General features: G+C 42.9%; 1 protein-coding gene across 1 annotated transcript in view; it reads left to right on the top strand.

Moving 5' to 3' along the window:
* Positions 1-15023, top strand: part of nkd1 (NKD inhibitor of WNT signaling pathway 1) — a 38866-nt gene that overhangs the window by 5647 nt on the left and 18196 nt on the right. The gene's annotated exons all lie outside the window — the stretch shown is intronic.

Genomic DNA, 15023 nt, shown 5'->3' with positions numbered 1-15023 from the left:
GGGGGGGGGCGTGAAGTTGAGGTGGTGGGATACAGAGAGATCCGTCAGACCTCTCTTAAAAAGTCCACTTGAAAAACGCAGGCCACTTTGCAGGCTTTTTTTTTTTTTTTTTAACACACATGCAAATATCCTTCCACCTCTTTCTGACAGAAACCGCTGCATGTTTATGAACCAGCTAAACACAGAGTGAATATATCAGACCATAGTGCTGATAACAGACAGGACGTTTGTATTATGGCACTTGAAAATGTCACTATTCGTCCGTACGGCCATGTAGTCAGCATTTTTCAATAAGAGCTGTCTTATACAGAAAGCAGCATTTCTTCTAACGGCTTTATTTTGAGCAGCGTCCTGCTTGGCTTAGGTTTTTTGTGTAATTTAATCCCATGAATGTCTAAAAGACATGGCAGACAGAAATGTTGTTCTGACTGTCTCTACGGCTATGATTATTCCTGCCTGGAAAGTAGGTGCGTTCTTCCAACCCTTAAATCTTTTGTTTGGCTGTGTGAGGGAAACCCTAGAAAGTTCTATGCAGTAGGGCTGGGTGATATCGCGATATAATACTGATGGCACGATAAATGGTCACAATAGACTTACTTGTTTATAAATGATGTTTTACCAATTGCAGATGTTGGCAGCAGCTGCTGTAATGATAAAGCTGTGTAGGTGTCACTGAAGTCATCAAACTTTACATGCACTACTGTTTTAGTGGCAGTTTGGTAGTAGACCTATATATCGTGATACATACAAATGTCTTTCAATATTGCCACATCGTCTACCCCGCTACGTAGAACCTGCCAACTAAGGGGTTTCCTTAGTTTGAACTCTTTAGAAAGCTCAATTGAGAAGCCAGAAGCCAGAAAATGGATCTATCCAATGAAGGATGAAAGATTTGTTGGAATACAAGCCCAACTGAAGGGACTCTTAAAGGATTTACATGCAAACTTACAATGGAAAGGCTTTCTTTAATAACATGCTCCATGATACTAGAACTTCTTTAGAAATTGTGAAGCATTAGCCATTATAAGAACCCTTGTGGCGGGGTGTTGGGGGCACGGTGGCTTATTGGTTAGAACATTTGCCTCGATACTTCCGGCATCGGGGGTTCAAATCCAACCTTTGCCGTGTGTGAACGGAGCTTGCATGCTCTCCCTGGTAGACCGGTTTCCTCCGCCAGTCCAAAGACATGCATGGTAGGCTGATTGGCATTTCCAAATTGTCCATAGGGTGTGAACGTGTGTGCGACTGTGCCCTGCGATGAGTTGGCACCCCGTCTAAGGTGTCCCACACTTTGTGCCCAGAGTTCCCTGGGATAGGCTCCAGGTTCCCCGGGGCCCTGTGTAGGATACGCGATATGGAAAAGGGATGGATGGATGGAGGAACCGTTGAGGAACAACAATGTATTACTCCCAAGAGAAGCCAGATTAATGAAATCGGAGATGAACGGCCAGGGAAAGATTAGTCATAATACGAGTTCTTGGTTTTATGTAGAAAATGACAAGGGAGGGTCTTCCTTTCAAAACAGGTCCTCTTTTGAACCACTTTAGAGCTCTCAAACGAGTACCCAGTAAATGAACCCATGAGAAACCCTATTTCTAACCGTCGACTACTCCCAAGAAAAGTCAAATAGATGAAAATGGAGATTAATAGCCAATAAAATAAATTTGTCGGAATGCAGGTTCTTGGATTGTACTGCTGTGGGAACTATTAAAGCTGTCATGTAGAAATCTACAATGCAGGGTCTTCATTCATGCCAGTTTCCAAAAGGATGGAACCCTTTTAGAAATCTCAAACCATTAACCATTATAAATATCCTTGAGGTGCCTGTTTTCTAACTCCCAAGAGAAGTCAAATCTACAATGGATGGTCTTCCTTTCACACCGTGTTCCAAGTGGATACAACCCCTTTTGCAATCTCTAAGCATTATAAAAACCCTCGAGGAACCTTTTTTGTTCTGACAGTGGACTTCTCCCAAGAGAACCCAGGCTGATGAAAATGGACGTGAATATCCATTGAACGAGATCCTGTCAGAATATTGGTTTTTGATTTCTCATGCTTGGGGAACTATTAAAGGTTCCATATGGAAACCTATAACGGAGAAGTCTTCCTGATCCTACCATGTTCCAAGAGGATGGAACTCCTCAAGCAAGGCTTGAACCATTCAACTTTGAAGAACCATCGAGGAACCATTTTAACAGTGGACTGCTCCCAAGAGGATGCAGATTGATAAAAATGGAGATGAATGTCTAGTGAAAGAGGAAAAGAAAGGAATCTCTGATGTTTCGCAAGTTCTTCCAGTTCGCTATGGATTCTCTGTCGATGCAAGTGACGTCTTGTTTTTGAACATCTCTGTTTGCTCAGACAACGCGAAGACTGCGTTTTCAAATTTATCCGCTTGGGAGAGCGTGGACTGAACGCCAAAACATAAAACTGGATCTGGATTAATGTGGATGTAGCCTCGGATATACAGGAAACAGGAAGGGGAAAAAAAGCACATTGTGGTGAATGGCGACATGATGGGGCAGCCATATCTGAAGGAGACAGATAAAAGTCCCTTGTTATTGTCGTTGCTTTTGGAAGTATATTGATATAAATGCCAGGACGAGGCCCGCTGTTATAAAACAAAGGCGATCATTTTTTGGCAACGGAAGCTTTATTGTATTCTGAGTGATTAGATACCGAAGTACCGAAGCTTGCTCGTTTCGCAGAACTTCCCGTGAACGCTTTGATGTCAGGCTTTTATTACAGCTATTCTGTGATTTTGAAGGGCATTGTAATAAATAGAAAAGACGTGGAGAATCATTACTGTGATACGGTTAAAGATTATCCCGTGTTGTTTTCCTCTAAAATTGTTTACAGTCGAGTGCAAAAGTTTGCACACCCTTAGGACAAAATGAAGAGAAAGAACCTCCCAAGGTTTCACAGTTTGTACATGTTCCCACGTTTGTAAGAAAACTTCCATATAACGTATGTTAAGATATTAATAGTAAAATGAAATCTTCCTGTCTAAATGTGAAATAAATATTCTATAATTACTTGTGTGTGTTTTATATACAGTTAGAACTACTTCCATTTTTTCCCCCCCCTATCATCTGAGGTGTTTTTGGAGCCAATCAGATACAATCACCTTACCGTTTTTCTTGGTAATCTTTTGTAAGAGAGAAAGACACATGTGTAGAGAGAGCGACAGAGAGACACAGAGAGAGAGACATACACAGAGGGGATACACACGTAGACACATAAAGAAAGTGAAACTTGGCGAGAGATATAGAGAGAGATACACAGAGAGGGATGTACGTGTGCAGAGACATAGAGAGAGAGACACAGAAAGAGACAGACAAAGAGACATAGAGGGATACACAGAAAGGGATACATACTGTACGTTGAGAGACACGTACAGAATGAGACACAAATGAAGAGAGACAGAGTGACACGTGCATGCAGAGACACTCGGAGAGATGAGAAACACGGAGAGATTCAGTGCCTGGGGAGAGAGAGGCACACATGGAGAGACACACAGATACACATAGAGAGAGACACATGGAGTGACAGAGAGAGAGAGAGACATGGAGCGAGAGAGAGAGAGAGAGAGAGAGAGGGATACATACATCGAGAGAGACACACACACCAAAAGAGAGAATTCAGTACATGGGGAGAGAGAGGCACACATGGAGAGACACACATATACACAGAGAGAGAGACACATGGAGCGAGAGAGAGAGAGAGAGAGACATGGAGCGAGAGAGGGAGAGAGAGAGAGGGATACATACATCGAGAGAGACACACACGCAGAAAGAGAGAATTCAGTATATGGGGAGAGAGGCACACATGGAGAGACACACATATACACACAGATACAAAGAGGGAGAGACACACATGGAGCGAGAGGGAGAGAAAGAGAGACAGAAAGAGACTAAGGGACACAGAGAGAGAGGCACACATGGAGAGACACACAGATACACAGAGCTACAGAGAGAGAGACACACATGGAGAGAGAGAGAGAAAGAGAGATAGATTGGGAGAAAGACATGGCGAGAAACAGATAGAGAGAGACACACATAAAGGGAGAGATACACATATAGAGACACAGACACATGAAGAGAGAGACACATGTCATATCTGATAGAACCTGAAGTAGAGGGTCACGGCACCATTTTAATGCCCTTCGATTCTTTTCTGTTGATTGTGCCGTATGTTTCGGATGTCGCAGGGTAAACCCACACACCCACACTGCACATCTAATTCATCGATTGTTTTCGGTTGTCTACTAAAACATTTGCTCTTTCATGTTGACCCACAGCACACATAATATGACACTCAGTCCTTCATTACTTCTTGCAGCTACGAGTCTTGAAGTCTGAGTTATTCATCAGGTAACCAAACTTCTAAATCTATACACCCTGTACGGCACGACGGAACAGGAACGGAGTCGTCCAAACCCTCGAGGTCCATTTAACCCATCTCATTGACGGGTTCTAATGAAGAGTCTAGAACATTAGGAGAACATTAGATTAGGCCTTGAGGAACACACGTGCACTTGCCAGATGGTTCGAAGTGATTTGGCAAAGCTGTGTACGGATCCCTGCTGAAAGACTTGGACTGTTTGAACAATTTGAACTAAGTAGAGTTTTGTGTGTGTGTGTGTGTGTGTTTTCACATAAATTATTAAGTCCTGTGAGCTTAATGGTTTTCACAGTGTTGAGGGAGAAAGAACAAAACGGAGCAAGATGTTGCGTCTGACCATAAATATTTATTTGGAAGCATTCGCTTTGTTTTGAGTTCAACAAAGCGTTTGTAAGATCTCTTAATATTTAATTGCGTGTTAAAGTTGGAGGCAGCGCCCGCTGACGGCGCACGCTTTTTTCCGCCTCGCTGTTTTTCAAGCTGTCTGGTTTCTGGGGCTGCTTTGTTCGTCGGCATCGCCTTTTTTGCAATTCGGAATAAATACCAAACCTCTGCAAACGTGTGATTTTTATTATCCGAAGATGAAGATGATTGGACTCGGGTGTTCATTCTTGATTCTTTCTCTTTTTGTTTTTTTACCTATGGACTTCTATACTATCTTAAGAAATATGGTTTTCACCATCCTTGTTTGCCTGGACTGACTCTACCGCACAAGTTTTGTGTGTGTGTGTGTGTGTGGGTCTGAAAAGGGGGTGTTGTAAACTGTAGACTATATGGGAAGGACAGTGGGGAGTCAGGGTCAGGAATCTGTTTGATGTTGAGACTCGCTGTGGCTGAGTGCTGAAAATGTCCTCTCCTAGGCTGACCCTGCTCATAAAGCACTGCCTCCACGCTACAGTAGTGTTATACCACAAAATAATATTATTATCGTTGTAAATGAAACCTCTTTTACACCGTGGGATTTCTTTTTAGATACCTAATTGCCCCGTTGTACGAGATCAGCCTGATAAAATCATGTCCGAATCCTATAGGAGACGTGTTCTCCGTGTGAAAAAAAGATTTACTACGTTCTGCTTATGTCATCAATCGGCGTGCTCCAGAAAATGGTGGCGCATGAAGGAAAATTTGGCGTTGAACAAACAGATACATTCTTCAAAGTTAGCTTGAGGTAATGAGGACGTTTGGTGTGTTCAGGTCGTGTCGGAAAGATCGCATTTTACGATTTGAACGCACATGAACGCCAACACAAAGTCGTATTTACGAGCGGGAAACTAGGGATTTTCTTTAAGTCCGAGCTTGGGGGCGTGTCAGTAAGAAAACATGGCGGGATCGATGGATGGAAACTCAGAAGCTGGTTTATTATGCGTATGGTATATGCAATCCTTAACACGTCTTTATCAGGCTTTTTCAGTTACAATAAAACAAGCTAATATACGATAGCATTGTACAATTACGACAGTATATCATACGGACGGTTAAAGTTGACAGCGGCTTCATGGAAACGTTTTAAAAACATAAAAAACAAAACACACCTGACGCGCATTCTTTGTTCTTCATTTTCTAGGGTTGGTAGAGTTAAAAAACTTGCTGTATTTTTTTGAAGTTATTTAAGACGTCGTAATTACGACTTCCCAACTCGTAACTACGAACTTCCGTGCGTTAGCGCGTTTCATTTACATTTCGGCGTTGCCGCTACTGTATTTGTAGCTATCGCATGATCCTAAGCCGGCTTCCTATTGGTAGCTTTTAGAAAATCGTTGCCAGGACTTAGTGATTGGCTGCCTTTGGTGGCAATAGCACTTTATCGGCCGTCACGTCACCAAACCTGCCAAGACTCAGGAATTCTTTTACTATGTGAAATTTTTGTCCGTAAACGTAAAATCTGTGAATTTTTTTCCTCCCGTATGTGAGCATGAGACAGTTTTTTTGGCCTAACAGCAAGTGACCCAGAGAAAGCCAAGGTTAGTTAGTTAGTTAGTTACATTTATATAGCGCTTTTTTTCTAGACACTCAAAGCGCTCTACATAGTATGGGGGTGGGGGGGTGGGGATCTCCTCAACCGCCACTAGTGTGTAGCGTCCACCTGGATGATGTGACGGCAGCCATAGTGCACCAGAACACCCACCACACACCAGCTATTAGTGGAGAGGAGCCAGGTTAGAGATGAGGATTATTAGGGGGCCATGATAGATTTCGCCAGGGTTATACCCCTACTCTTTTACCATAAGTGTCCTGTGATTTTTACTCACCACAGAGAGTCAGGTTGCCAATAATTTATTCATAGTGAACCTAGAGAAAGGTTTGAATACAATCTTTCTCAGATTGCTCTAAAATCCAACAAAAATTACAATTGCTTGAGAGTCCAAATTCAAATGATGTTCCTTCAGACTGCAGCGGCATTACACTGTGTACACTATGTAGTGAGCACATGGAGTGAATATGTAGCTAGGTGTTTGGGATTTAGTCTAAATTGAAGATGTGGATTTTTTTAAGCGGACCACAGGCGGGAAATGTGAAACGGAACGAAATATCAGACACGCGAGTGATTAAATGAATAAAAACCCAATCGGAATCATTCCATTTTATGATAAAATTGCGATTTTGGCCCAAAAAAACCAAAGGACAAACGTTTTTTTTTTTTCCAGTCATCATGTAGTATTAAAGATCGCCGTGCAGTACTGTCTGGCCGACAAGCCAGGACGATTCTGCAGCGATTGCGATGATTTTTCCCCATCCATATGTTAATGTGCAAAAGTATTGGCACCTGGGACGACCGGTGACAACATTCGGGAAGTACAACTTCATCTAGTTTCCACTAGTAGGACATGCGCCTGCAGCGTATCATTATAAATCATCATCTAGGGAGTTTATTTTCAATGAAATGCAAAGCGTTTTTTTTTTTTTTTTTTTTTTTTTTTTTTTGCTTAATCTTTCCAGTCAGCGAGGTCAGCGAGGCCAGCTAGTCAGCGTGAAAGTCGTCTGCTCGTCTATTGGAGCGTGTGTGTGTGTGTGTGTGTGTGTGAGTGATTGATTAGCATGCGCTTGGCAGGCAGGTGGAAGATCAGTATTTTTAGTGGGTGTTGGTGTATGAGGTCTCCAGCTGCTCTGGTCTTCATGGCGTGTTTGCGCGCGTGTGTGTGTGACACAGGACCCTGAGGTCCCCCCTGAGGACACTCTCACTGCTCTCTCTTCTCTTTGATGTGACAGCAAGCTCCCGGTTTTGGACATGTTGAAGACATCTGTCCTGCAAATATTACAAAAACGTATAAGCAAGGAAAAAACAAAATCTCTGGCAGAATCTTAGACCTGGGAGATTTTTCAGGCTTTCGTCTCATGTCGCGGCAGTAGTTTTGAGTTATTACAGAATTTTGGAGGAAGATTTGTCAGACTTAAAAAGCGTCGTCGGCTCTATTTATTAAATATCGTGGAGAGAATTATAGGAGTGTGCCGTCCGTTCTTTCTTTTATGACTTAAATAGCGCCGTATATATTTATTTATTTTCATTTTATTACTTTGACATACTTTGGTTTCTAGAGCAAAGTTTTTTTATTTTTATTTCTGGACGCTTGGAAATAGACAGTTCCTTTAAAGACCCCTTAGTTCTCTTTGTTTGTCTTCGTTCTTTTGTCTGTTCCCTCTCAATGTTGTCTTTTTATCGCCTGCTTTTCCTCACTTTCACGTTTTCCGCTTCTACATCTTCGCCATTCCAGCTCAGGACGTGACAGTTTAGCGTTCGCTTGGTCCGCACCACCTCTTTGTATCGTTTGTACTTTTAGTACAATTAGTTTCTAGACAACTTCATACATATTTACTTTCACACTCCTCTGTCTGGACTGCTCTCTAACTCACTACTCATCAGCTTGGAGTTGAGAGAGAGAGAGAGAGAGAGACAGAGCATGTGTGTGTGTGTGTGTGTGTGTGTGTGTGAGAGTGTGTGATTGTTACTTGGTGCTCCCTAGAGACCTGACTGTTTTGTGAGAGAGAGATGGAGGGAGAGGGAGAGCGAAAGATGGAGAGAACACGGCTGTTGTTTTCCTTTTGTGAAAGAAGAGAAAGAGAACGCCCCCAGGGAGGAGACCGCAGCACCCGGCTGGAGTTGGGGGCCTCCGAAAAGTTTCTCATGAGAGGGCAGGAGAGGGGAGGAGAGGTGAGGGTTAGGAGGGTACGAGAGGGGAGAGGAGAGAGGGGAGGAAGGGGAAGATGAATGAGAGACTGGAGAAGAGATCTGTATAGTAGTTTGTGTGTGTATGTGTGTGTGAGAGCATGTTTTTATATCTTGATGGGGACCAAATTGAAGATCCTGAGAAGGACAGTAAGACAAATGTGTTTGTGTGTGTGCATGTGTGTGGTCCACTTTTATACACTCATCCTCTTGTTCATATTGTGGGTCTGTTTAATTAACCCTGTCCTCACTAATCGCTTGTTTTTTTTTTACTCTCCTGCTGTATTTAATACTTCTAAAATATTTCAAACGAAGCATGAACATTAAAAGTTACTGTATTTTGAGCGTTATGAAGACAAACTCACAATGCGTGTACTGTTCAGGGGGTTTAAGTTGTGAGGATACTGTTGCTAGGCGACTGGGAATGACTGCGGCTAACAGTCAAGCTAGCACATAGCCGTCGAATCTTTTTCGTTCTTTTTTTCCCCTTTGTTACAAACAATGTAAAGGCACAATGACAATAGAAACGTGATAAAAATATCGGAAATGCCAATGTTTTCCTCAGAAACGTTGGTCAAATTTCAATCCAAAGACCCCGTAAGGCTAAAATGACACTTATACGTACGCTTAGGACCGCTAATGTTGCATCAGAGCTAGCGATCAGAAGATGAGCTATCAGAAAATTTGGACTTCTGAGGTAATAAATGGTCCACTCGAAGACAAATAAAGAAATACTGTATAAGGAGAACTGCTGTGTCCCTGTCTGTGTGGAATCTTTAACATTGAACAGCTTTAAGCTTCCATAGCTTCCATAGTCATGACCTTTTCATCATTTCTACACATATGAAGGTCTGTAGCAGACATTTCCCGCATGATCAGCATCACCAGAATGATTAATAATGGATAATTTAAGGTTCTTCGCTGTTGGAAAAAACCCCCCCCAAAAACAGTAGAAACCCTCATAGAGTTTGTAATGGTTATAATGGGAATTGTATTGGCTTTAATGGAAACTCTAATGGTCCCTGTGGGTCTCTATTGGTAATTTGTTGCCTTCTATTGGTGGCATGTTATGTCTAGCGGATATAACAATATATCAATATATTGTAGTAGAACGGAAATAAATAGACTCAGTGAAGATGAGTGATCTTTGTCATATATCACGCTGTAATGAGCCGAGATTCATTTTTGGCTCGCATCAGATTTGGATGTTGATTTGACCATGACTTTGTGTGTGTGTGTGTGTGTGTGTGTGTGTGTAAATAGTGTGTGTATAAATAGTGATCCGGAATGTGCGGTATTGGGGAGTGGGGGAGCGGGGGGGTCTATAGTGGTGCCTGGCATAAGAGAGGCCTAGGCAGAGGGGCGTGTGTGTGTGTGTGTGTTTGTGAGTGTGCATTTCAGCTGCTGATTGTATCACACACACACACACACACACACACACACACACACACACGAACAATCAAAGCTTGCAACCTTTTCTCTAACTGTTATAGCTCCTTATTTTCCTTTTCTTTTAGGAAAACTCCCAAAAAACACAGCAGCACTTAAACATCTTCATGTCTTCATCGCTTCATCTCTTCATCTTATGTCCTTCCACTCATCTACTTTTGTCTCATTTGGTCCCATGATCTCCTGTTCTCTTATGTTGACTTGTTGCATCTCTTCTTTTCTATCCTTTCCTCCTTTCCTCTCCTCTCCTCTTGTCATCTTTTTTCTCCTCTCTTCTCCTCTCCTCTCCTCTTTTCTCCTCTATTCTCATCTCCTCTCCTCTTTTCTCCTCTCTTCTCCTCTCCTCTTTTCTCCTCTCTTCTCCTCTCCTCTTTTCTCCTCTCCTCTCCTACCCTCTTGTCATCTTTTTTCTCCTTTCCTCTTGTCATCTTTTATCTTCTCTGTACCAGCTCTTTGTCGGTGTTTAATAAGTGAATGTCTTGCTTTTTCTGAATGACGGAACACAAACTCTAATATTAGCCCCAATTCTAAACACACTCCAGACTCCTGCTGCTCGAGAGTCTGAATGTGTGATGTGTTATTTAAGGCGAGTATTTGGAGAGTGTGTTTGGGGCGTCTTAGATGTTCCGTTATTTTGTTCCACCGCTCTACAGATGTACAACACCTCCCTCTGTTCCTCTAAAGGTGTGGGCCTGCATGTCTATATCTCTGTGTGTGTGTGTGTGTGTGTGTGTGTGTGTGTATATATATATATACACATATATACATATATGTGTGTGTTTGTGTTTGTATGTGCACAGACCTAGGAAGGTTTTTTTGAAAGACTGCTTGTGTATATGTACTTGAGTACTTGAGTTGTGTCTCAGCTATCTGAGTTTGTCTACATGGATGTGTATGTGTGTGTGTGTGTATGTGTGTGTGTGTGTGAGTGCATTCCTTAAACACGATGGACTGAAGCACAGCGTTCACAATGTGAGGTGTTGTTGGTCTGAAATATTTCTAGGAAGTATAACTGGGTCCAAGATAGCCTGAGGATTTCTTTCTACCTCATGTCCTTTACCCCTACACACACACACACACACACACACACACACACACACACACACACACGATAAACAGCATTTGATAAAGGTAACCATTTGCGGTTATATATTAAAGGGAGTAAATGGATGTGTGAAAGAGGCAATAACGTCTCAGTAGGCCATAAAATCATTACACTGCTGGGATAAAAGTTCACAAGATTATAAACAAGGCCAGAGAGTGTGTTAGAGTGTGTGTGTGTGTGTGTGTGTGTGTGAGAGAGAGAGAAAGAGAGTGAGAGAGCGAGAGAGAGTGAGAGAGAGAGAGAGACTTTGGACACTTTGATGTGTATGAGGTAATGGTGAATGAAATGCTTGCAATGATGGTCTGATATAAGACACTCAGACACTCAGACTATCAGTGGCGTAAAGGTTCATGTGTGTGAGTTAAAACTCACTGATCCCAGTAGGTAATTAATTAGTCAGGACATGAACAGTATTTTGTCTAGCTGATAAAAATCAGGCTGTATTTAGATTCCACACTTTTCTGGACATCGACGAAACGCACAGCGTCTAGAAAGTTCCAGCGATGCCCTGTAGACTTAAATGTTTACTAGGAAAACTGCATTTAGGAACGATACACTATACTGAGCCCTCGGTTCTATTGAATACTTCTAAAATATTTCAAACGAAGCATGAACATTAAAAGTTCAGTCAGATGACTCTGTTTTGTTTTGTAGTTACTGTATTTTGTGCGTTAGGAAGACAAACTCACAATGCGTGTACTGTTCAGGGGGTTTAAGTTGTGAGCACACTGTTGCTAGGCGACTGGGAATGACTGCGGCTAACAATCAAGCTAGCACATAGCCGTCGAATCTTTTTCTTTCTTTTTTTTCCTTTGTTACAAACAATGTAAAGGCACAATGACAATAGAAACGTGATGAAAATATCGGAAACGGCAACGTTTTCCTCAGAAACGTTGGTCAAATTTCAATCCAAAGACCCCGTAAGGCTAAAATGACACTTATACGTACGCTTAGGACCGCTAATGTTGTGTCAGAGCTAGCGATCAGAACATGAGCTATCAGAAAATTTGGACTTCTGAGGTAATAAATGGTCCACTCGAAGACAAATAAAGAAATACTGTATAAGGAGAACTGCTGTGTCCCTGTCTGTGTGGAATCTTTAACATTGAACAGCTTTAAGCTTCTATAGCTTCCATAGTCATGACCTTTTCATCATTTCTACACATATGAAGGTCTGTAGCAGACATTTCCCGCATGATCAGCATCATGATTAATAATGAATAATTTAATGTTCTTCCCTGTTGGAAAAAATACAGTAGAAACCCTCATAGAGTTTGTAATGGTTATAATGGGAATTGTATTGGTTTTAATGGAAATTTCTCAATAAGAGAAATTGAACACTTTACTTTTAAGGACGGGCCGTTATCGGAATATAATCAGCTTCGGAGTCTCGTTTCATTACACCGCCCTGGTGTTGATTAGTTTCCTATAACGGCGCACATCCAAGTATTTTATTCTTTATTTATTATGCTGATGGACTAACTGCAACGTACGGATCGTAGTAAGTCAATCTGATTTTCATGTCCTCCCCCTCCCCCCCAAAATCTGAAGTCTGTCTACAGTTACACACATGCTGATTTGTTCACGATTCGTTCTGGATTTAGCAACGTGTTGCTCAGTAATTGGTGGCATGTACCAAAGTGCTGTTCTGGAAACGCGCCAGGTTTGATATGAATATCCGTCCCCACATTTAGCCCTACACAGCTATGCGCTTGGCTTTCAAAACGAGCTCCACGGTTCTGTTCTGGACTCAGACCAGTGTTGTCGTTCCCTGAGAACGTTGCCGAGGTGTCGTTCGGTCCACTTCGTCTTCCATTCTAGCATCTTAAATTCGCGATTCTGTTCGTCGGAATTGCCACGTTTATCGCCGCTGCCGCTTTCTGCCGCTGTTATAAACATCATAAACATCCGTCGCTATATCTGATTCTCCGTGACTTGTTTATACTGTATGTGCGGTTAGGAAGTCGGACAATCGATCCAGACGAAGTTCAGCTCTGGTCGTTCAGCCGTTCTGAATAAGACTACTGGTAAATGGCTTACAATCCTCCTTTTGGGCTAAATGACATTATGTTGCTCTGATTCAGTCTGAGGATTTGGGGATAGCATCTCATATTCTTTTTATAACCATAAAAAAATCAGTGGTGTATGTTAAATACGTCATTTAAATATATATAACACGTCAGGAGGCTAGTCTTATCCATATTTTATCCAAGTAAATACAATTACATCCGTCGTTCCGGTACACATTTGAGAACCAAGACACCTCTCAGTTCATTATATCCCAACACACTTGGTGTTTTAGGAAAGGAAAATATCAAACTATATAATAGCCTGACAGTTTCGGAGCAGAGTCGAGCGAAAACAGAAGCTCAGATGACGTCTCAGGCGCACGCTATTCTGACCTCGAACTTACGCCCGTTTTTCTCGCACGGCTGCGAGGATCGGTGTTAAGCATTTCTTATTTTGAAATGTAATGTTTTACACTCGGAAAATATGGAACGCCATTTCAGGGCGATATCGCGTACATTAATGTATATCGAGATACGATTGACATATACGCTGCATGAACCATGGAGTAAAGGTGTAAACAGGGACAATAATATCTGGATTTTTGTTCTGTTTCATGTAAGATTTTGTAGGTCACCGGTTCTGACTCTTTGATCTCATACTCAGGCTAGACTGCTGCTCCGGTTGCTCAGGAACATGATGCAAACTGAAAAGGAGCATGAAATTCTGCTTTATTTATCCGTAATCTATTGTACCTGATGATCACGGCAATAAACTGAACTTGAAGGGTGTGTGAGAAAGGTTGAGAGATGATACGGTTGTGTGTGTGTGTGTGTGTGTGTGTGTGTGAAGTGTACTTGTGCTGTAGGCTGTAGTAAATCTGCAGCAGCTTCAGCAGACTGACGCTTTGATGTGGATGAAGTAATGTGGAGTGAAACGTTTGCAACAGTAATCTCATATGAGCAACCCGCTGTAAAACGCTCGCTGCCATTAAGACGGACGAATTCGTCTGAAGTTCCTGTCTCTGCTCTGTATTTGGAACTAGGAACCTTCATCTCCCTAGTGGAAGTGCGATTAAGGGGTAAGTAGGTTATTGAGGAAGTGTGTACGGTGTGATTCTCAAGACTGGATCCTCAGTCTTACCTGGACGTCTCGGATTTCCTCACTAGGGAATCGGCGGAGTGTGCACTTCGGTCCCTGGAAAGATAGGCTTGTGGAAGCAACACTACACCTGGTAGTAAGATATCTGACCTGACGGCGTAAACGGAGCGATAGTTTGACGAGTCGGCGATTCGGTACTTGAGTTAATATTGAGGATCTAGGTTAAGGATCTGGGTTACTGTTCGGAAGGTCGAGGATTCAAGCCCCAGCACTGCCAGGCTCTGGGTTATTGATCGGAAGGTCGGGGTTCAAGCCCCAGCACTGTCAGGCTCTGGGTTACTGATCGGAAGGTCGGGGTTCAAGCCCCAGCACTGCCAGGCTCTGGGTTACTGATCGGAAGGTCGGGGTTCAAGCCCCAGCACTGCCAGGCTCTGGGTTATTGATCGGAAGGTCAGGGTTCAAGCCCCAGCACTGCCAGGCTCTGGGTTACTGATCGGAAGGTCGGGGTTCAAGCCCCAGCACTGCCAGGCTCTGGGTTATTGATCGGAAGGTCAGGGTTCAAGCCCCAGCACTGCCAGGCTCTGGGTTACTGATCAGAAGGTGGGGGTTCAAGCCCCAGCACTGCCAGGCACTGGGTTATTGATTGGAAGGTGGGGGTTCAAGCCCAGCACTGCCTGGCTCTGGGTTATTGATCGGAAGGTCGGGGTTCAAGCCCCAGCACTGCCTGGCTCTGGGTTATTGATCGGAAGGTCGGGGTTCAAGCCCCAGCACTGCCAGGCTCTGCGTTACTGATCG

The sequence above is a fragment of the Ictalurus furcatus genome, chromosome 27 (assembly GCF_023375685.1).
Source record: "Ictalurus furcatus strain D&B chromosome 27, Billie_1.0, whole genome shotgun sequence".
NCBI lineage: Eukaryota > Metazoa > Chordata > Actinopteri > Siluriformes > Ictaluridae > Ictalurus > Ictalurus furcatus.
This window is presented reverse-complemented; position numbering and strand designations above follow the sequence as displayed.